Source organism: Ooceraea biroi, chromosome 5, assembly GCF_003672135.1.
Source record: "Ooceraea biroi isolate clonal line C1 chromosome 5, Obir_v5.4, whole genome shotgun sequence".
Taxonomy (NCBI): Eukaryota; Metazoa; Arthropoda; class Insecta; order Hymenoptera; family Formicidae; genus Ooceraea; species Ooceraea biroi.
In genome coordinates, this window is record NC_039510.1 from 6,062,303 (window position 1) to 6,084,670 (window position 22,368).

A 22,368-nucleotide genomic window follows, 5' to 3' on the forward strand; every position below is an offset into this window, starting at 1 on the left:
TAAATGCATTTTACATCTTTTTAACGCGCCACATTAAACATTGTTCCATTCGAAGGAAGATTTAGAGTAATCTGCTTTCGTTTTTCAATTTTTGTATCTCTACAAAAGCGCTTCGCGACGAAGTGACTCCCTACCGGATGCACTTGGGTATTTTCGGCCATATTTGGCGATGCGTCCGGACATCTCGCGTCTTTACCATCCAAGATCTGCCTGTAACCTTCGGTCATTCTCTCTTTTTCTATCCCTCTCTTCTCGAAACGTAATCGTTTTTACAGCCGGTCCGGTTCTCGGCGTCACCGACCTACCGGAACGCGTCACGCCGGATTGGAGCGCGATGTTCGACCGGGATGGGACTATGAAAACGGACACGCAGAAATTTTATCACCATTTTCGTCACGACTACTTCCTGTGCGTCCTCCTAAACACTCAAAGACGAAGCTCGTGTCCTGCCCGTTCCGCGATTTTTGCGATAAAATCGAAACGAGTTCTTGAAAATTTCGATGGATCTGAGCCCGACTTTTCGCGCAGAAATAATTACATAATCTTGCAAATATCTTTGAAAATATTTTCCTCCTCAAGTGTTGCGACAGGCAAAAGCGGAAAGATTGCGTTACCGAGACTGCACTAAAAATACGAACGTAATGATAAACGTTAAATATGAAACTCGTATCTAAGGCACTACGCATTATATACTTTTTTTTTTCTGCTTGTGTCATCAGTATTTATATAGAATTGAACAGTTAATATTAAACAAAATTTAACGTACAAGACCAAGAAATGTCGCTTCGATACTGTCGAAGGCAAGGGCAGCTATTTCTTCTGAGGATTTATAGGAAGGATTCCTTCGAACGGGTTTTCAACCGGGAGATTCCTCGACAAGACAACGTATCGAAAGAAAAATCCAAAAATATCTTTAGGGTTTCGTTTGCGACCTCATGCGAGAAGCCCGATGTTGCAACAGACAGAGAACCGGAGAATGAGAATACGACAGAGAGAAAGAGAGGATAGTCCCTACTCCGTTCGCGGAGAACAGGAATGGCAACGCATGTGTACAGTGACGAAGTATAGTGGCGAAGCGCGACGGGACGAGGGCGCGGGATAACGGAGAAAGATCCCGGGGGAGCGACAGAGACGGAAGATCCTGGCGCTCCGCTCCAAGTCTGCGGCGGCAACGGCGGAGCCAGTTTCTCGCGGCGGCGGCGGCGGCGGCGGCGGCCAATCGGAGTACCGAGAGAGTCCGTCCGGCCGGTCTGCGCTCGTGTCTGTCTCTCTCCCCTTCAGTATGAGGGCAACGGCGTTCGTGTGAACGACTGCGCGGTTGCACCCGCCGCGACGACTCGAATGCGCCGCGCGCCGCAAGGCTTCCTTCTGCCCTCTGCGGATGATCCTGGTACGGCGGGACGTGCGCGCGCGTCTCGGAGTCGCGTCCGCGACGAATTCTCCGTCCGTCTCTCTCGTTAAAGCGGGACTGCCCACAGATGCGCGGAAGCAAAAGCGAATCGATCGTCGGGTGAAATACCGAAACTCGGGTGCGTGCTCCTCGTGCCGCACGTGTGCCCCCGGCCCTCTCTTTCTTTCTGTCTCTCGAGTGAGCGCGAGGATAATTCGTATGATTCTCCCGGCACACCCAGCCTAATGACAGATTGCCGTGGATGAAAAAAAAACTGTGACAGGCGGACACAGAGGTTATTGGATTAAAAGTGAAAACTTGTCGTTCCTTCGGATCCTCGTTTGGATTACCGTTGCACGTTCGAAGGAGCTTTCTTCCTAAATGATAACGAGAATTTATCACTGTAGGAGGGAGCAGCAGATTTCTCAGAGAGAGCGAGGATCGTCACTGCAGCGAGGTGAGTTTCAATTCGTCTTTCTCGAAGGTCAGGAGTTGTTAGATACATTCAAGTGTCTAATTGATCAGGCGAGATCGTCTTTGCACACTTGCAGTTTCGAATCGTAAAATGCAGCGAAATTTGTGAATTTTGAAGTTTTCGTACAATGATAAAGTAAGCAAGCAAAATTCCTCAAAATTATAACTGACAATGCATAAAATTGTAATTAACAAATTTGGAATCGAGTTAAGAATGTATGTCTCACTCCTGCTTTCTCATCTACGATAGTGATATCAATCTTTGTATACGCCATTACTGCAAGTACTCTTTCTTATTGTATTATTACATTGTTTCGCTTTTTAATTAGTGCAATGAATGCGTCGTTATTATAATTTAGATAATCGCATTTCAGAATATTTTAACTCAATACTTCAATACAATTCAATAGAGTACTTTAATAAAGCGTAGTTTGATTTAATTTTCCGAAATTTAGAAAATTGCAATCTTTAAAATCATTGTTTTAAGTAACATGTAGTAGAAATTTGTCATTGCTAGATGTTCTTTCGATAACGTGATACCGCTACGTAATAATTCATGGCCTAACTTTAAGAAATATGTAGAGATATAGAATAAAGTTCTAGCGAAATATCGAAGGAAGAACTATATTACTTAATATATTCTTTCTATAATGGAATTTATTCTCCCTTAGAGTAGCAGGATATATCATGTTAATCATCAAATCGAAGTTTAATTCGCGCGCAACTGATCGCGAAACTCGTTTCTCGGTTTGTCTGTCATCGCGTAAACGATTGAGTACAAATGGCAAGAGAGAGCCGTTTTTACAATGTGTGAACGAGCATTTATATCTCTTCGAGATATAAACTTCGAGCTGAGTAAGATCTTCGTTAAAGGTCGTCGATGAGAGGTAGTAGTTCTTTGAATCCCTGAGAACTTTGCGATGGGATCATCTTTGACGATTTATTTAACGGTGGAAAGGTGAACTGTCTCTTTTTCCCGTACAAATTGACGAGAAGTTTCCTGCAATTGCGATCTCAGGAAATAACACAAAATTACCATGCTAGATAATTTAAACGGCCGGGGATAATGTAACGTGAGACCTCGAGGCCAAAAAAAGCTATTGCTGGCTTGTGCAGTTACAATTCTCCTTACAGTAGGATATACTACTATAAGCCTCACTTTAAACATCAATCTTCCGCTTCGCATTTACTTTTACGTCTTCTTTCATATTAACAATAGACAGTACAAAATAATAGTGTGTCCGCTCTTTTTCATAAAAAGGATAAAAAGGCCCCTGTAAGAGAAAGTGATGTGTCATTTGATTGTCGATCGCGTAGGAGATGAATGTGAATGTCAAGTCATAATGCCAACATGCGTTTTGCACAAAGCAAAATTGTAATACATGTCGCAAAAAAATTAATTAGAAGAATAGAGATAGCAAAAATAATCCATGAGAAAGGAAAACTTCTATGAATCTTCTCTCCTCCAGATAAACCTTTTGTTCCTTAAAAAGAGGCAATGGAAAACAGCAATTGTTTAAATAAGGAGATTAAACTGTTTAATTTTTGCAATAATAAATAAGTAAGTAAACGAGAAACAGGGACAAGAAAATGATATAACTTTTTTTATTTCACTATTTTATTAGGTATTGTATTAGCTATCATTAACTCAAGTGACTGAAGGTCAGTATTTATGAGAAACTCAGGTGTTCATGCAGCTGTGAGATCGTTCATAGGGGAGAACTAGCGCAAGACTAAAAAGCGAGAAACAGATCAACTCCGCACTTGCGCCTACACGGAGATATTCAATGCGGTGTTAATTAAGTATACTTGACGCTTATATATATGTAGCACAACGCAAATAAATTCTTACAAAAACAATGGTACACGCTGCACGATCAATATCCGAAACAGAAAGAACAGTTGTGTGTACAGGTATATACCTATGCAATCGTATTCTTTCGTCTTTATTTTATATAGTCTAATAATAATCGATGATTTGTATCGACGAACATGATCAACGTACGAGAAACCATGTATGAAATTTACGTAACGCAAATTCGAAAGCAAAACGAATATAAATCCATATATCATTCGATGTTTTTCTCGCGTGTCACAGTACGCATGTGCTTTTATCTTTGTATGTTCTCTTTATTTGATACATCAAAAATATAATATTAAAACGTAATATTAAATAATATTTAAAAAATTTGATATTAAAAATGATATTTCACATTTCTCAATTTTTATATTCAGATTTAATTAAATAAATAGTTTAGTGTAATTATCAATTCGATGTTAAAAGGAAGAAAATTACTAAAAATATAAAATAAAATAGAAAACGAGATAAATAAAATTATATATATTGCAAAGGATTAGTTATGCAAACTATTCATAACTATCAATTAGACTTGTAAAATACGACAAACGGGTACAGACGCAAAAAACGAGACCTTGACTACGCATTTGAAAATTGAAATTTATCCGGGAATACGCAAAGTCCAGCGTTAACTAAACCTGCGTTGCGATATTCACTGTCAATACTAAAGATCTATAGTTTACGTCACATACACTATAGGTTTTCAGTAATGGCAGTGAAATATTGAAACGCAGTCTAACGGGGCCAGTCGGGTGTCGTAAAAATTAGTACGCGCACATGCGCAGGATGCAGTCGCTAATTACACTTGCAAAGAATGACGCAAAGAAAATTACTATTCGCGTTGAGTATATCGTTACGCGGAGTAACACGGTTATTTTACGCTCGGTTTAAATTGCCATTTAGATCCTATTTACAACGATCGTCAAACTGCGGGCAGGCTATGAACGCAAAATGGACTCCTTGCTTCTCGTAATACACGCGCGAAACCGCAATCAAACCGAACGGGAGTTAATCCAGAATTAAACTTGCTTCACACAGTTCGTTTTACTCTGTAATTCTTGACTGGAATCTGGGAAAAAAAATTCCAGGTGTATGAGTTTGTACGTAACTGATAATTAATTTGATTAAAAACTAATACAATAAATTATAACCAGTTATTACGGAGTATTTTGTTAGAGAATTTCTTGCGGCTAATAATGTCGTATTTAACTTCTTAAATCGATTTGTATCATTACACTTGAACTTACTTCGAATCTAAAACGGTTAGAGAATAGGCATGCAGGAAATTTTTCGTCGATAAGGAAAAACAGGACTTGCTGTACGATTGTAGCGTTCGACCTTCACGAATGATCACTTCTTGTCGCACATTGCGTTTCTTGTCTAGTTATTCCTGGTCTATTTATAGTCGACCTTTAACAGTACTCTTACTCGGATATGAAGATCTTTTATATCTCCCAGAGGAAAGTTGGACGCGGCTATTGAAAGTCCACTTTACGAATGCAGGCGATAAGCGTGCGGCAGCGTGTAATTGATCGATAGCAACCATCTCTAACGCGAGAGTGTTATGCGGACGCTCCAAGATTGCTCCGAGATACGAGACAAGGCAGAAAACGACAGCAAGAAGGGATGGAAAGACCCTCTTTAGGAGCGACTTCTCATCACCGTACTGATTGCGATTAGCGCTCCTATTCGCTCGTTCGTGAATCATTCACTTTTTTTTTATTCAAGTCAACTAATCTGTCTAAGAAGTCAGATGCAGTTTCACTTTCTACTCATGTAGCAATATCTTTTGTAATATCCTGTGTCAGAGTGTACGCGAAGAAAAAAATGACGGATTTATACGTCATTTCTCATTCATTATTTATGCCGTTAAGTTGCTCTTAAGGAATTGGTCATTTCCAAGCTGTTAATACCACAAGGCTATTTATCAAGACTCGTCACGAAAACGGAATCGACTATTTCTTGGTTTAATGAAGGTAATCTCGAAGAACGTTTATGTTTTTCCATAAAAATGATTGAGTGGCCAATACGTCGATAACGACACGTCATTCGGCAGAATTGTTTAATAAATCTTATAACGTTGACTCGTAACTCCGCGTTCGTAATGATTGGCTAGTCGTTTGAATTACAAAAAAGAAAAATTCAGAAAGAGAGAGAAAATGATTGTAAATCGCATCGTGAGACGAACGATCGTAAAATTCGCGGCAAAAATCGAATCGTCCAGCCGCAGAGATAACGCACTCGAGGAACTGAAAAAGTGCAGATGTTCCCGGAAGTGGCGAGGAAAGACGATGCAATCGACTTAAGGGACTCGGGGATTCTGAAGGAGGGGGAGGGGAGGATGGGGATACGTGCGCATGGATATTACATCGCTCTAGGGGCTTCGGGTGTGGTCGATTGCAGGATAATACGTTGTGAGAGGCCAAGTAAGAGAAAGACGAATGGAGAAGCAAGACGTCTGTTTTTGTTTAACGTACGTGATTAACGTGAAAAGTAACTACGTGCACGCGGGTTCGCACATTGTCGATCGTAATCATCGCACGCAGATTGCCGGAAGGAAACAAGGAAGATCTTAAATAAATTACCGATTTCTTGATTATGGAAATAAAATGTAAATTTAAAATGTATATCACGCTCTTTCCCTTTCTCTCTTATGTTATAATTAAAAATTAATATTTTATCATTTATATACATTTGCATATTTGTTATACCGAGTTGATCGGAAAATCCGTGCTGATTTTTTACCAAAATTCTAGCAAAATTTATTCATACTTTCCGATCAATCCAATATTTCTTATAAAAATCATAATTAATCACCGTCATATATAATGTAATCGAATTTACAATATACAAATGGTTTTATATCAATGATTTGTAGATGATAAAATATAAAATACATTGTATTACTTAATAAATTCACAAATCCCACACTTGGTTATTAAATCTTGTGATTTACAGAATTTACAGGATGAGATTATATATTTTTGATATTTTGACAAATCAACATATTAATGAGAATATTTCAACAAATGATAAGTGATGTTTAATCCTCGGTTGTAGCCGCTAGGAACAGAGAGAGAGAGAGAGAAATTTTGCTTCTATATAACTTAAAGTCGACTATAGTCATCCGAGTGGAACCAACGCGATTCCTCGAGGCGTTGCGTCCGAGCCGATAGTTAAAGATTTCTATTCTCGCGATCTATGCACGTGCCTTGATCGTATGCAGCTCGCAGGAAGTTATGTTTCATGCTGCAAAATCATTTTCCCCATAATTATGCCTAACTCTGTATGTCAATTTCATCCCAAGTTGTAAAGATAATTCTTCTATAAAATAAAATTATCCTTATCTGATTCCTACAGCATTTAAAATTGCATGTATGTGCGCGCGCGCGCGCATGTGTGTGCTTAATGTATTCTATTTAAAACATATTACCATCTAAAATATTTTAAATACAATCGTGCGCATGGCATGCACCATCCTTTCAAATCGTTTTATATATTCTGCTCGCATATCATGACAATAGTGTACAATAGAACTCACTGAATCGTTACGAGCACCAACAATCCGCGCTACTCATCTTCAATGGAGCTTGTAATCCAAACTGATTCAGAAACGACTTCCGAGGAAAGAATATATTTGCAAGCAATATATGTATGCAAACATATGTGTAATTTTCCCTCTTTCTCTCTCTCTCTCTCTTTCTTTCCAGAATGGATTTTCGCTGGAGGATCCGGGTGTGGTCGACGGTAAGATAATGCTCGCAAGGGATACGAAAGAGAAATGGAGGAAGCTCGATTCCTTTTCTTGCGAGAGATCGATGCCCAAAGGCAAAACGCGTCCTCCTCTTCCTTCTTCTTCTCTTTTTCTCTTCTATCTATCTATTCGTATATACATAGTTATGCACACGCACTTAGAATGCAGTAGCTATTTTTCAAGAAAAACTGATGATCTCTTTTGCGATTGTTTATTTACTGTAACTGAATTTCCTTTTTTTCCTTTTTTTTTTTCTTTCTGCTTTTTTCTTTGGTATAATTTGGGCCCACTTCTGAAGAAACTTCTGTGCATATAAATTACGAATTTCCCTCCTCCTCCCTGCGAGATACATCTCAGAAATGAAATGTTTTCTATCGGAAAACCGGTTACTCCAGAATTAATAGGCATTCATATTAATATTTTTCCTGAATTGATTTTATCGTAACATAATACCATATAATTATAATATCATGTCTCCTCATTAAGCGTCGATTTTATGTACGCTCTGTATTTTCTAGAAACGCGAAAGTCAACCTTTATAATTCAAAGACAACTCACTCCTTGATACGCATAACGATCTTATGGTGAAACTAACGACGATTAGCCGGTCTTATCTTTCGCACGTATCGTCTTCGGATATATGCGCGAGATATAAAGATATCATTCCCTGTCAGCGAGAGCATGCATTTTACTTTCCTCTGCCAAACATTTAATGTGCACTCTATTAAACACGACGATGTTGCGTGACGCGAATACCGTAGTCATTCGTGCGAAGACGCCACTGTTTTTGTGAAGTTTTTTCACTCATGCGCACACGGTTGTTATTTGCAAAAGTATCTAACAACGATGTAAATTTAGTTTAAGTAAAAGCCGTAGCAAACGTAGTGCGGCCGTTTTCATAGATCCGTGAAGACGTAGGCGCTTTGGTATCGCAGAAATTTGAGAGCCTTCCTCGCAAGGCGGCCGTATTATACTTTGTATCGTGCCGCAAGAAGGGTTAATGACGTTCCCACGCCCTTTACCACAATCATTCTCCGCCGTTTACAAAGAGGCAAAAGTGGCCCGGTGTAAGATCAAGTGCAAAATAAATTTCTTCTTGCAAGTCAAACATCTCTTGCTTTCTATTGTACGTCCAAATGAAAGATATTTAAGTAACGAATCGTGTAGAGCTGTACGAAGAAATTCACGTACCTTCTTATACAGTATTCTATTTGCCTTTTATCTTATACTTACGAATATTACATTTTATATATGAGTAAATTAATTTAAATTATGATGTAAACAATACGCTGAAACAAAACGCAGTGATAACTTTATCTCGAATAAGTCAAAATTTTCTTCTTATTTTCGTGATCATAAATATATTTCCAATATTCATGAGGGTATTGTATAACATGCTGATAATATATAGAATCCCTGAATATCATCGAAACTATGAGAGTATGAGAAAAATTGTCTAACAGAAGTTACATGGTGCAGAAATAATCGTCTTATGGCGGTAATGCTTTTCTTTCTATGCGAAGTAGCTAGTGTGGACGAGCGTTACCCTGAACCATTAAGATAATGTTAATCTAAAAGAATATCGTTAACTCTACAAGATATGTAAAAATTACAGTGATCGGTGAAGTGTTCCCCTATTCTGTGTAATTATACCGTCAGTTCATTTCTCACAGAAGAAAATAATAATTTATGGCAATAATATAATATAATATATAAAAATACACGTAATTATACTTAAAACTTTGTACATATCATTTAGCAAATTTGTACAGAATGTAGTTCGTTTCCCAAAAAGATTTAATCTGACATCGATTTCACGTAACGAACAATGGATCACCCATACGCGACGTCTACAGTGTATAGAAAGCAATTTCACCGTGAGAACCATTTCCGTTGTTGACCATTCGGAAATACGAAAGGTGTATTTACCGTAGGCGAGACACGAGTCTCACGATCACTCGGTGATCGCGACTTGTTGGGTCGCGAGCGCCATTGGCCTGTGCGCGTGTTGAAATCTCCGTGATAACCACACCTAGAAAGGGCAGCGATCATCTTTCAAACGACATCATCACGAGAGCTATCGGGGAGACGAACGAACAAACAACTTGTAGCTGAGGGGTGTTCTTGTTTCCTCATTCACTGCATCTATTGTCTTAAAATGCGGAAGCTGCTGGGTTGTAACATACATCCCGTTTTTTAGCGTTTTAATAATATGGATTGTAACAATATATTTGTTATTAAAAATGGGACGAATATACGTTACAACTCAAGTTAAAAATCTTAGTAATGAAACCTAAAAGTGAGACTAGAACAGGAACGTAAAATATGTATATATCTCATGTGCGATATCATGTAGACACACGTGTGGTCATTACCACCGAGATCTCTATGAGTACGTAATTTACTTTGACGTTGCCGCTGCCGCCATCACGTATGTGCCAATATCAGCAGCGATTTCTGAGGGAGAGAGAAAGAGGGAGAGGAAAGTTCTCGAATTTCCAGCTTTCTCTCTGTTCTGAAAAAAGCGAAATGATCAGTTCATCGATTGATATCATTTGTTGATAAATGATCAGGCGTTCAAAATAATTATATAAAATTGTATCGTTTCAAAAATAGCCTTGATACGATGGGGAACATGTACTTCATTTCTTATCGAAACGACACGTTTTGTACGTTACATACACAAAGTCAAATTTCAGATTTTTAAAATAATCAAATATTCTGGGGTGTGTGATAACAAAGCTATCAAAGCGTCGCTTGGACCCATCGCCGCGTTTTCGACGCTATTGACACAATGCACTATTAAAATGATCTATCGTCAATAGTCGAAATTATCGTCTTTTTAGAAAAGTCTCCCTTAGTTTTCCTTGAGAGACAGTATCACATGTATGGTAAGAAATTTTATTCTTATAAAAAAAAAAACAAGTAAAGTCTATTTCATCAGTTCATAACAGATGATTTTCAAACGGTTTTCACACGGTAGTAGCATATGTGTCAACGTTCAAAATCGCGACTCGAGCATTTATCTTTTCTTAATATCATTAATTGCGTAGCTACTCGGTGCTCCTCCTCTCGCTGCTCCCACAATCGCTACGCTTCGAGATCTAAAGCACGGATTCGTTCCGCGCGATACTTGACACGCGAAGAGGCTCACGAACTCGGATCGAAAAGCCCTGAAGCTTGATTACAGGCAATAATGACTCTCGGAAATCATCAGGCGATATATTGGTTGATTTTATACGCACGAAGTACATAATGGACGTATGCACACACGAGCTCTTTACTAGGCCAGTAGGCCACGTACGCCGCTCTCCAATCATTGCCCCTTGGCGATCACAGCTCTACTCTGACTTCGGTTTCTCACTATGACTATCATGTGTGCACTATAAGGTGTTAGTTTTTCGCTGATGCGAAATTGTTTGTTACGTTATATTTGTCTTGCTCCAAGCAAAGTTTCAAGCAACTCGAGCTCGAGCATCGCAATGCTTGACAGTTCTCTGCAACATTGGATGTTCATGGATCGACATAACTTTGCAAAGAACTTTAGAAACTCGAGAAACTTTCTAGAAACTCATGTCCAAAATAACGATTGATCGATAGATACTACATTGTTCCAATTTCGTGCAATATTTGCCTCGGTCCAGCTTTCGCTTTTCAACGTGTTTTTGTGGGAATAACGGTTTCTTCCGGGTATTGTGCCATTTGATGTCTAACTCCTCTAAACACGTACATAATGCGTACATTGGCATGTTTTCTCGCTGATTTAGCTTTGACTTTATGCGAGGCAAAGTCCGAATGTGTTTGACACAGTTTAATAATAGCATCATCTCGTTTCTTATCTTTATTACCCTAGAAGCGCCACGTTCTGGTAGATCGTCGACAATATTTGTTTCAGAATAGCGAACCTACTTTCTAACAAAATTTTTTGTCTGTTATTCCTCTTTTTCATCATAAGATTAACTTCGAACTTGATCCAAGTGTGAATAATATTCGTAAATACATTGATATTGACTTTTATGATATAATGTATCATGTAGTATGTGTATGTGCATGTGTGCCCACGTGTGTGCGCGGGTGTGTGTTCTGGTTGCCACGTGTTATTCTGTCTTCTTGAATTTCGATACAAGTCTCTCAAGTCCGTAAGTCGAGAGATCCTATCCTCCTTCGCGCACTAGCGGATAAGAGGACAACGATCTCTTTGTTGCGCATGAAAAAGGTTGAGCGATACCGTAAGCCGTACCGAGATTAAAGGTCGCGTCAGTCTATGAGCTGGTCTTACTTTTGATAGTGTACACGATCGTCGTTTAAGGGGGTATTCTAGTGTAAAAGCGGAATTTGTATGCTATTTTGGTGAATTTTTTTTTTTAAAAGTATAAGGTTTTTTGAGGCAGGGTTTTCCCTGCTTATTCATACATATTTGGTGTATGTTTCCAAATTTTTGTATTAGACAATAACTATAAATAAGCGCTGCACATGATATTAAATAAGAACATGACAAAAAAAAGTTGGTCCATGGTTCCCATGATTTCGGCTGTTATGCTCATCTGAAACAAAAAAACCAAAGAGATTCTTAATTAGTATGAGTGTGGCTATAGCAGGTACCAGAATGAAAAAAAAATGTTGAAAATTTAAAACATGACTTCATTGAGAAAATTAAGTTTCGATTTGTGCCATTTTTGTCACCATTGAAGGGCTGTAGAAATTCCAAAAAACAATATTTCGACTTTATTGTGGTAGGGGCTATAGCCACACATATACTGAAGATGTGTGCAAAAGCCTGAGTCAATTGATTAACTGGTTTTTGAGATATCATGGGAATCAATTTGAAAAACATGGTTTCGAGAAAAACACGTTTAAAGTTTTTCATACTGATTACATAGAGATAATGTTACTTACGATCAATCGGCTAGTCCAGGGCCATACAGGGGACATTCCTCTTGTTCGTAGAAGTCCTGCAGAGCTGATCTCTCTTCCCTGCGATTCATTCTCTGATCTCGAGAGAAGTTAGTGGAGCGCCGCTCCGAGCGGGTGATACGAGCTTCGTTCCGGGAGTTTGCGTACATCACCGCTTGCTGACCAATACTAACTCCCATCACGTTCATAAGTTTGAAAATTGGCATAAATCCTTTATTGAAAATTATAACTGCCAGGAATGTTGCTATTTCAACAACTTTCACGCCAGCATGGAGATGTTTTGGAGCAAAAGTCCAAATCAATGAATTTAGAGATTCATTGTACTATATAACCTGTACTATACAAAGGCTGCAATTCAAATGTACGACCTTCAAAGAATAACGATCTTCCGACCCTACCTAAAATACTAACAAAATGCTCTGTTGTGCGCCGCGCGGTCCAACCGCCGAGCGCGCGCCAGAGGTTATTTTCTATTAGGTGCTATTACTTTGTTAATTTTGCGAATCGGGCTAAATCTTCTCGCAGACATATTTTCCATACCATATACTTGCAAAATATGCCCAAAAAAAAAATTCGATTTTTCTGACATGCTACACTAGAATACCCCCTTAAGATCTGGAACACGATTCACTTAATTGCATCGCATCACACTGATCGATTAATCCAATCGTAATCGCGTCGTCGATAAATTTGAATCTCACGTGCACACACACACACACACACAAAGCCATCGATTGATTACGGAATAGAGAAAAGCGTCTCCCGTCCGTTCAAAGTTAATGGTGGCATTTTAGAAAAACTGTTTGGGACAAAATTTCTTAATCTCGGTCTGTATCTTTATTACAGGACACCCTGTATACTATCGTTCGTGAGGAGATAGAGTGGATTGAGAAATCCTATATCGTTTTGCGATCTTCGCGGTAATTATTAAGAAATCAATTAAAGAAGATTGGCAAATGATCGTGCGTCTTGCGCGCAGAGGCGGTGAGCGTAACGTTGTAGACATTGCAGTGAATCTATTTTTCACTTAATCTCTGGTGTGCCTGGATTATTACATATTCATCATTTATACATTCACATTCATATTACATGATGTGTGTTATTCCTCAAATGACTTTAATAATTTCAGTTATCGACGAAGTTGTTGACGAGCAAATAACTTATCGTATACTAATATCTATAATTGCTATATGTAATATATGCTAACAGAGCTCAAATGTTCTCAAAAACGAAAGGTATAAAAATACAAACATATATCGACCTCTTACCTCCACAATTCCTGTATTAGATGTGCAAAATTAATCCGACTTTTTTTGAAGAAATGGAGTCTTTAATCACTTTCGTTTTTTTCAAGAAGGAATTCGTCAGCTACCCGATAGATGCAGAAAAATATTAAAAAATGATGGCAAATATTTCGAAGATTGATATATTTATTTTTTTTAGTAGTAAAGGCTCAATTTCTCCAAAAAAGCACTGAATTAATTTGCACATCTAATATTTCGAGCTTAAAATACTTTGTAAATGCGCAGACACACGTTAAAAGTCACTTGTATATATCGTATTTTCTGTCTCGCTTTCGCAATACTTCTGCCACTTATTGGGAAGATACAGTGAGTAGAATATTTATTACGTTTATTACGTGCTATGATTATTTGAAGAACTGTCGCGTCGATATGCGGTCTCGAGCGATGAGAATCTAACCAAGAAGAGTCTATCTTAGGCTATGTTAAGTTGAGTTTAGCACAGGACGTAACCATCAGCTCTCATGCCATCCAAGACTGTTCGCGGTCAGGTTGCCCTGCGTAGAACCTGAATCTCGGAGGTTCTCAACCGGCTTTCTCATCTCACGTCTCTCGCAGTGCTCTGCTCCACGTGTCTACGAGAGATCCTTACTTATCCTTAACCGCCATTCTCGACTCGTTCCTTACGTCTTTCTGTGTATCACGTTTACATGAAAAAAATTTGAAATAAGACTGCACGTTAAATCCGAAATTTGCAACGTTTGCACACAGTTTGTAGTATAAAAAGTTATATCTAATTAAGCTAAATATTCAAATTTAAATTACTATTTTAAAGAATATAGCGAAGAGGAAAGGTGCTGCGACCTGAGCAGTCTCAACAGTAGAAAATTAGACATCAATGGAAAGAATAACGATTTTCCGCTGTCTATATATATTCAAGAACATGGATTTCAATGGTGATGAGAGAGAGAGAGAATGCTTATATAATAAATGCAACCGGGTGACTCAAGCTTTTTTTGCTTTAATCTATTAGTTAGAATTCTTTTCCTGAACTGTTATCAAGGCCAAAATTGGCCAACCGTACTCTCGAAGGTCATTACTGGATTGTACAGTGAAGAAAGACCTAGAGCGAAACCTAATCGCACAAAATAGAAGCGATAATAGGTGAATCTTCCAATTTCCGTGATTATAATTTTTAGTAACATCCGAAAGGATTCTGCTCTCTCGATCAAGTTTTGTTTAAGGTATATATTTTCAGTTGTCACTGAAAAATGTGCTATACGTTTATTTGTCTGCTAAATAATAATTTATAAAATTAATAATTTAGAGAACTGAAAAGAATCGATTATTTATACACACTGTTATCTTTATCAATATTACATCTTTTCCACGTTTCCTATTTATTGAATCAGCTATCTACTTCTATATTTTCTATGTCCACTTCCTTCATCTCCATTTATGCACCTGTATATCTTTTATAATAAAATAATACAATTTCTCTTTCCTAGATTAAACTATCGTCTAATATCTTGTTGTCACATTTGAAACAACTGTAGAAGCAAGATTACCTCTGAGCTCTTTCGCTGTTTCGCTCCTAAACTATGTATTCAGAAATAAGTCGCGGGACAAATCGCGAATTTTCGAGGTCGTCGATGAAACTATTACGGTGCAGACAGCGGCGTGACTAAACAGATTAGACACGGATAAACATGACAGGCATATATGGTCGTCCCCATTAGCCTTATAGCGGCGCGAAGGTCTAAACTTTCTTGGAGAGTGCCTTTTATATGCCTGCAAGTTAACTTGACGCAGGTACCATCCGGAAGAGTCACCCACGACTTGATCGAATTTCCGTATATTGCATTTCTGTTCTTTTATCGACAATTAATTTTATAAATTTTATATCTATGTTTTTATATCGATCTCTAATTTGTTGATATCATTAGTTTTGTAGAGTTCTTTTTTGAAAGAATTGCGGGTTTGAAAGATAATGTATAATACTCTAAAATACATATACAGATTATTATTATGTACAGATATTTGCAGAGGATTATTGCTCCTTCTCTCTTTCTCTCTCTTCCTCTCTCTCTCGTCACCATCGCTTCTTCTGTGCCGTTGGCCTTTTCTATGGCAGAACCATATTTGCGGTGCACTTTCGCACAAGTACTCTTCCCCTCAGCAAGCGAAGCAAACTAAAAACATCAAATTTCTGCGATACCAAAGCGCCTACGTCTTCACGGATCTATGAAAACGGCCGCACTACGTTTGCTACGGCTTTTACTTAAACTAAATTTACATCGTTGTTAGATACTTTTGCAAATAACAACCGTGTGCGCATGAGTGAAAAAACTTCACAAAAACAGTGGCGTCTTCGCACGAATGACTACGGTATTCGCGTCACGCAACATCGTCGTGTTTAATAGAGTGCACATTAAATGTTTGGCAGAGGAAAGTAAAATGCATGCTCTCGCTGACAGGGAATGATATCTTTATATCTCGCGCATATATCCGAAGACGATACGTGCGAAAGATAAGACCGGCTAATCGTCGTTAGTTTCACCATAAGATCGTTATGCGTATCAAGGAGTGAGTTGTCTTTGAATTATAAAGGTTGACTTTCGCGTTTCTAGAAAATACAGAGCGTACATAAAATCGACGCTTAATGAGGAGACATGATATTATAATTATATGGTATTATGTTACGATAAAATCAATTCAGGAAAAATATTAATATGAATGCCTATTAATTCTGGAGTAACCGGTTTTCCGATAGAAAACATTTCATTTCTGAGATGTATCTCGCAGGGAGGAGGAGGGAAATTCGTAATTTATATGCACAGAAGTTTCTTCAGAAGTGGGCCCAAATTATACCAAAGAAAAAAGCAGAAAGAAAAAGAAAAGGAAAAAAAGGAAATTCAGTTACAGTAAATAAACAATCGCAAAAGAGATCATCAGTTTTTCTTGAAAAATAGCTACTGCATTCTAAGTGCGTGTGCATAACTATGTATATACGAATAGATAGATAGAAGAGAAAAAGAGAAGAAGAAGGAAGAGGAGGACGCGTTTTGCCTTTGGGCATCGATCTCTCGCAAGAAAAGGAATCGAGCTTCCTCCATTTCTCTTTCGTATCCCTTGCGAGCATTATCTTACCGTCGACCACACCCGGATCCTCCAGCGAAAATCCATTCTGGAAAGAAAGAGAGAGAGAGAGAGAAAGAGGGAAAATTACACATATGTTTGCATACATATATTGCTTGCAAATATATTCTTTCCTCGGAAGTCGTTTCTGAATCAGTTTGGATTACAAGCTCCATTGAAGATGAGTAGCGGGATTGTTGGTGCTCGTAACGATTCAGTGAGTTCTATTGTACACTATTGTCATGATATGCGAGCAGAATATATAAAACGATTTGAAAGGATGGTGCATGCCATGCGCACGATTGTATTTAAAATATTTTAGATGGTAATATGTTTTAAATAGAATACATTAAGCACACACATGCGCGCGCGCGCGCACATACATGCAATTTTAAATGCTGTAGGAATCAGATAAGGATAATTTTATTTTATAGAAGAATTATCTTTACAACTTGGGATGAAATTGACATACAGAGTTAGGCATAATTATGGGGAAAATGATTTTGCAGCATGAAACATAACTTCCTGCGAGCTGCATACGATCAAGGCACGTGCATAGATCGCGAGAATAGAAATCTTTAACTATCGGCTCGGACGCAACGCCTCGAGGAATCGCGTTGGTTCCACTCGGATGACTATAGTCGACTTTAAGTTATATAGAAGCAAAATTTCTCTCTCTCTCTCTCTGTTCCTAGCGGCTACAACCGAGGATTAAACATCACTTATCATTTGTTGAAATATTCTCATTAATATGTTGATTTGTCAAAATATCAAAAATATATAATCTCATCCTGTAAATTCTGTAAATCACAAGATTTAATAACCAAGTGTGGGATTTGTGAATTTATTAAGTAATACAATGTATTTTATATTTTATCATCTACAAATCATTGATATAAAACCATTTGTATATTGTAAATTCGATTACATTATATATGACGGTGATTAATTATGATTTTTATAAGAAATATTGGATTGATCGGAAAGTATGAATAAATTTTGCTAGAATTTTGGTAAAAAATCAGCACGGATTTTCCGATCAACTCGGTATAACAAATATGCAAATGTATATAAATGATAAAATATTAATTTTTAATTATAACATAAGAGAGAAAGGGAAAGAGCGTGATATACATTTTAAATTTACATTTTATTTCCATAATCAAGAAATCGGTAATTTATTTAAGATCTTCCTTGTTTCCTTCCGGCAATCTGCGTGCGATGATTACGATCGACAATGTGCGAACCCGCGTGCACGTAGTTACTTTTCACGTTAATCACGTACGTTAAACAAAAACAGACGTCTTGCTTCTCCATTCGTCTTTCTCTTACTTGGCCTCTCACAACGTATTATCCTGCAATCGACCACACCCGAAGCCCCTAGAGCGATGTAATATCCATGCGCACGTATCCCCATCCTCCCCCTCCCCCTCCTTCAGAATCCCCGAGTCCCTTAAGTCGATTGCATCGTCTTTCCTCGCCACTTCCGGGAACATCTGCACTTTTTCAGTTCCTCGAGTGCGTTATCTCTGCGGCTGGACGATTCGATTTTTGCCGCGAATTTTACGATCGTTCGTCTCACGATGCGATTTACAATCATTTTCTCTCTCTTTCTGAATTTTTCTTTTTTGTAATTCAAACGACTAGCCAATCATTACGAACGCGGAGTTACGAGTCAACGTTATAAGATTTATTAAACAATTCTGCCGAATGACGTGTCGTTATCGACGTATTGGCCACTCAATCATTTTTATGGAAAAACATAAACGTTCTTCGAGATTACCTTCATTAAACCAAGAAATAGTCGATTCCGTTTTCGTGACGAGTCTTGATAAATAGCCTTGTGGTATTAACAGCTTGGAAATGACCAATTCCTTAAGAGCAACTTAACGGCATAAATAATGAATGAGAAATGACGTATAAATCCGTCATTTTTTTCTTCGCGTACACTCTGACACAGGATATTACAAAAGATATTGCTACATGAGTAGAAAGTGAAACTGCATCTGACTTCTTAGACAGATTAGTTGACTTGAATAAAAAAAAAGTGAATGATTCACGAACGAGCGAATAGGAGCGCTAATCGCAATCAGTACGGTGATGAGAAGTCGCTCCTAAAGAGGGTCTTTCCATCCCTTCTTGCTGTCGTTTTCTGCCTTGTCTCGTATCTCGGAGCAATCTTGGAGCGTATATACAACGCTTGTAAATCCCGCGAAACGGTTTATCCTCGAGGGTTTCTCCCTCGAACAAGATCAAAATCGTCGGTGAATCTCAAAGTTGCAAAGCGAATAATATTAATGGAGAAGTCAATAAAAATTTTGCATTCACCTGAAAGTGCATAAACGGAAAATGTTGCACTTCTTTCGAGTAATAAAAACGATGAAATCCACACAAATAAATCTTGCGTTATTCTCGAGTCATTTAGTTCATTATTAACGTTGCAATTATTCCCTCACTACTTTTGCAGTTAATTATTTTTTTATGCTTGCGTAAATATATATCCTCTCTGCTCCTCCAACTTGATACGAGAACAAGCGTATAGTTATATAAAAAAAATTATAAAGCATTGATTCTGCACCTTCATGATAACGCGTCGTTATGATAGACTAGAACTGGCGCTACATCACGCGACTAGAACTGGAGTATTAAATTACAGAAGAACAATATTACAATAATTTGCTGAAAATAATGCGAACACGAGTGACCAGAGGACCAGATGACGATTCTCGTATTCTCACAGAGAAACAAGGGGACCTTTCGCTGTTCCTCACGAGAGAAGAGAAAAGGAAGAGTGATTTTAACCGAGAAATTCGCGTGCTCTATGTGCACGAAGTTTATTCGCGCGGGCACTTGCCGGTTACGAAAGCCTCACTTCGAAAGTGAAGACTTAACGGAACATGAAGAATTAATAAGACGGAACTTTTTTCAAGACGATAGTATATTATATGTAACTCATCTTCCGTATGTTTAAAATACATTCTAAAATAAAATATTATATGAATGAAAGTTGTTAGAATTCAAAGAACAAAATTTTAATTAATGTTTAATGAAGTCCTGTTAAAATAGTAGAATTAGATTCTGTGCATGCCAATAGCCGAACAGATTATAATAAATGCAAAATAATATTTAAAAAATGAAGTTGTTTTAGAATTTATTATAAACATTGTGATTAAATTGTAATTAGATTAAATCTCTCTTTTGCTGGCTGGAGGATTGGCGTGCTCCCATTCTACGCTTTATTTGGATGAATCCATCATTATGAGCCGGAATCCATTTTGAAATATCTCTTTCATTAAGCATCGCAAAAAAATTATTCAGGATTTTACAACTTTCATCAACTTTCCATAAAGAATGACGCTATATATTCATCCCGTTTTTTAAATATTTTTAATATTATGAATAAAATATATTCCTTATTAAAAACGCTAAAACACGGGATAAATATGTTAGAAAATACCAATACTTGGTGGATGATAGATAAGAAATACCCTGTATAAATATGAGCATGTCATGCTGCAGACGAAAGTGATCGCTGATGTATCACGTATCCATAATTAACTATTCTTCGGCTCGTTATTGGTTTCTCTCGTGAACAAGAATAAAACCGATTAGAAAATGATGGGCCATAATGACGACAGTATGCAATCTTCATGTGCGGCTTCGCCGTTAATGATACACACGAGTACGCGTCCTTGCGTGGCCTTTCATTCTCTCTCAGTGATTTCTCGCATCGTCGAATCGTTCCCGTAAAGGTCGTCCTAACAAAAACACGTGTGTTCTTCCTTGTGCAGTGTCTATTGTCATACGCCATGCCGGTTAGCAGTAATCGGTGCGATTACTAACGTTACCGCGCGGCGGTGCGTGGACATTCCTTGCCGCTTCGACGACTTCCGGTAGTCTTTACAAACTAATTGTTTTACGCCTTCGGGTACGAAGTCGAGCTCTGCTGAGCGACGGTCGTCGCTTCTTCGGGATTTGATAGAAAGTAACGTCTCCCCGTATATACTTGGTATTCCCGACGAAATTATTACGCGAAATTATACCTTCATTTCCTCTGCACTCTTGCTTTCTCCTATGGCTAAATCAATTAACAAACGCTCATTGCGACATACAGAAATCATGGAATTAATTAATCCCTCGCTAAAAATTAAGTCTTTACGTAGTTTCTTCTTTTCGAGGGGGCTTTCAACTGTCCGGTGGATGGAGGAAAGTATTACAAAAAGATGAATAAATATGAATATTTCAAAGATTGAGACATGTTTATTATTTTCTTATATAATAAAATTTTATAATATTTTCTTATATAATAAAGGCTCAATTTCTTCAAAAAAGCACCGAATTAATTTACACGCTTATTGGCACATGTTTAAGATCCTGATGATAGTTTGCATGTGCATTTATTTAAAGTTTCCGTGCGTTCTTTTTCGGCAACGCATCAGTGCATCCAATTTCACATAACACATGCGTGATGCCATCATCAAAATAATTATTAAAATAACGGGGAAGAGCACGAGAAGGAGTGTGAAATTCGCGTTCCTGAGTCAAACATTAACGCACGACGTTCCTTCGACCGCGGAAAATTACACCGTCCCTGTCAAGGACTTCGGTCGTCCTTATCCGGCCGTATCTCCGGATGTATAATATATCTCGTCAGGTTGAACCACCTTCGCGTCTTGCGAACCGGTAGTCACACTCGAGTGCGGTTGACATCCTTTGGTTGGACGACCGTGTCCTCGCTCGCTCGCCCGCTTGCGTTTCTCGCTTTACGTTCCTCGTTAGCACGTTACGAAACCTGATTTTCCACAGTGATATTTTTTTATGCCGCCAAGGATTGGCACGCGAGAAACGGCGGCGTTTGCAGGCGCACGCTCGTTGTCACGATCGAACGATTTATTTATTGGCTAGTTAGTTATTTATTGGCCGGCAAAGCAATGCTGTGAAGCAACTTTATTATGGCACGGATGAAAAAACAAAAACAGTTTATTTCGCGCTACTAGAGAATATTCCATCGTATACATCAGCGTAGGAATAGGATAAAATGCGATAAATTGCATGTCCAATTTAAGAATGCGAAATATATGTGATGCGAATCTTGTTTTCGATCGATCTTGGAAGCTACTTGAAAGCAAATATGATCAACTAATTGATAATTATTTCAACATATTATCATACTTTTCAAACGAACATTTATCTTTTACTAATAATAATAAAATGAATAAATAGGTGTTCTTGTAAAATATTAGTAATTTAAATAATTGATGAAAAAATTGATAACGACAGATTAACAGTATCTAGTTTTATCTAGGTTTAAATGGAAAAAACGCATCCTCATCGAACACAGTGTCTGTCAGACACGACAATTTTTAAACAAACGCGAATTCATTTACACACTTACAAGGGGAGGCCACAGGATGTACCTGGACTATCTTATTTATTTGGGTTCCGAAAAGTTCCGAAAGTGGAGACCCCTCTTACCGTTATCTACATATTGTTCTCTAAATACTCACCAAGTTTCGTCCAAAAAGTCCAGGTACATCCTGTGGCCTCCCCTTGTTAGATCTAATATTAAGCTCACATGTGCCTCTGATGTATTCTGATC

At 38.0% G+C, this 22,368-nt stretch overlaps 1 protein-coding gene across 2 annotated transcripts in view; it reads left to right on the forward strand.

Moving 5' to 3' along the window:
- The first annotated feature begins 1,285 nt into the window (after positions 1 to 1,285).
- Positions 1,286 to 22,368, forward strand: part of LOC105287271 — a 41,989-nt gene continuing 20,906 nt past the window's right edge. For both annotated transcript variants that reach the window (XM_011352797.3, XM_011352808.3), the window contains exon 1: positions 1,286 to 1,847. The gene's annotated coding sequence lies outside the window, so the exon portion shown is untranslated. The remainder of the gene's footprint in view (positions 1,848 to 22,368) is intronic.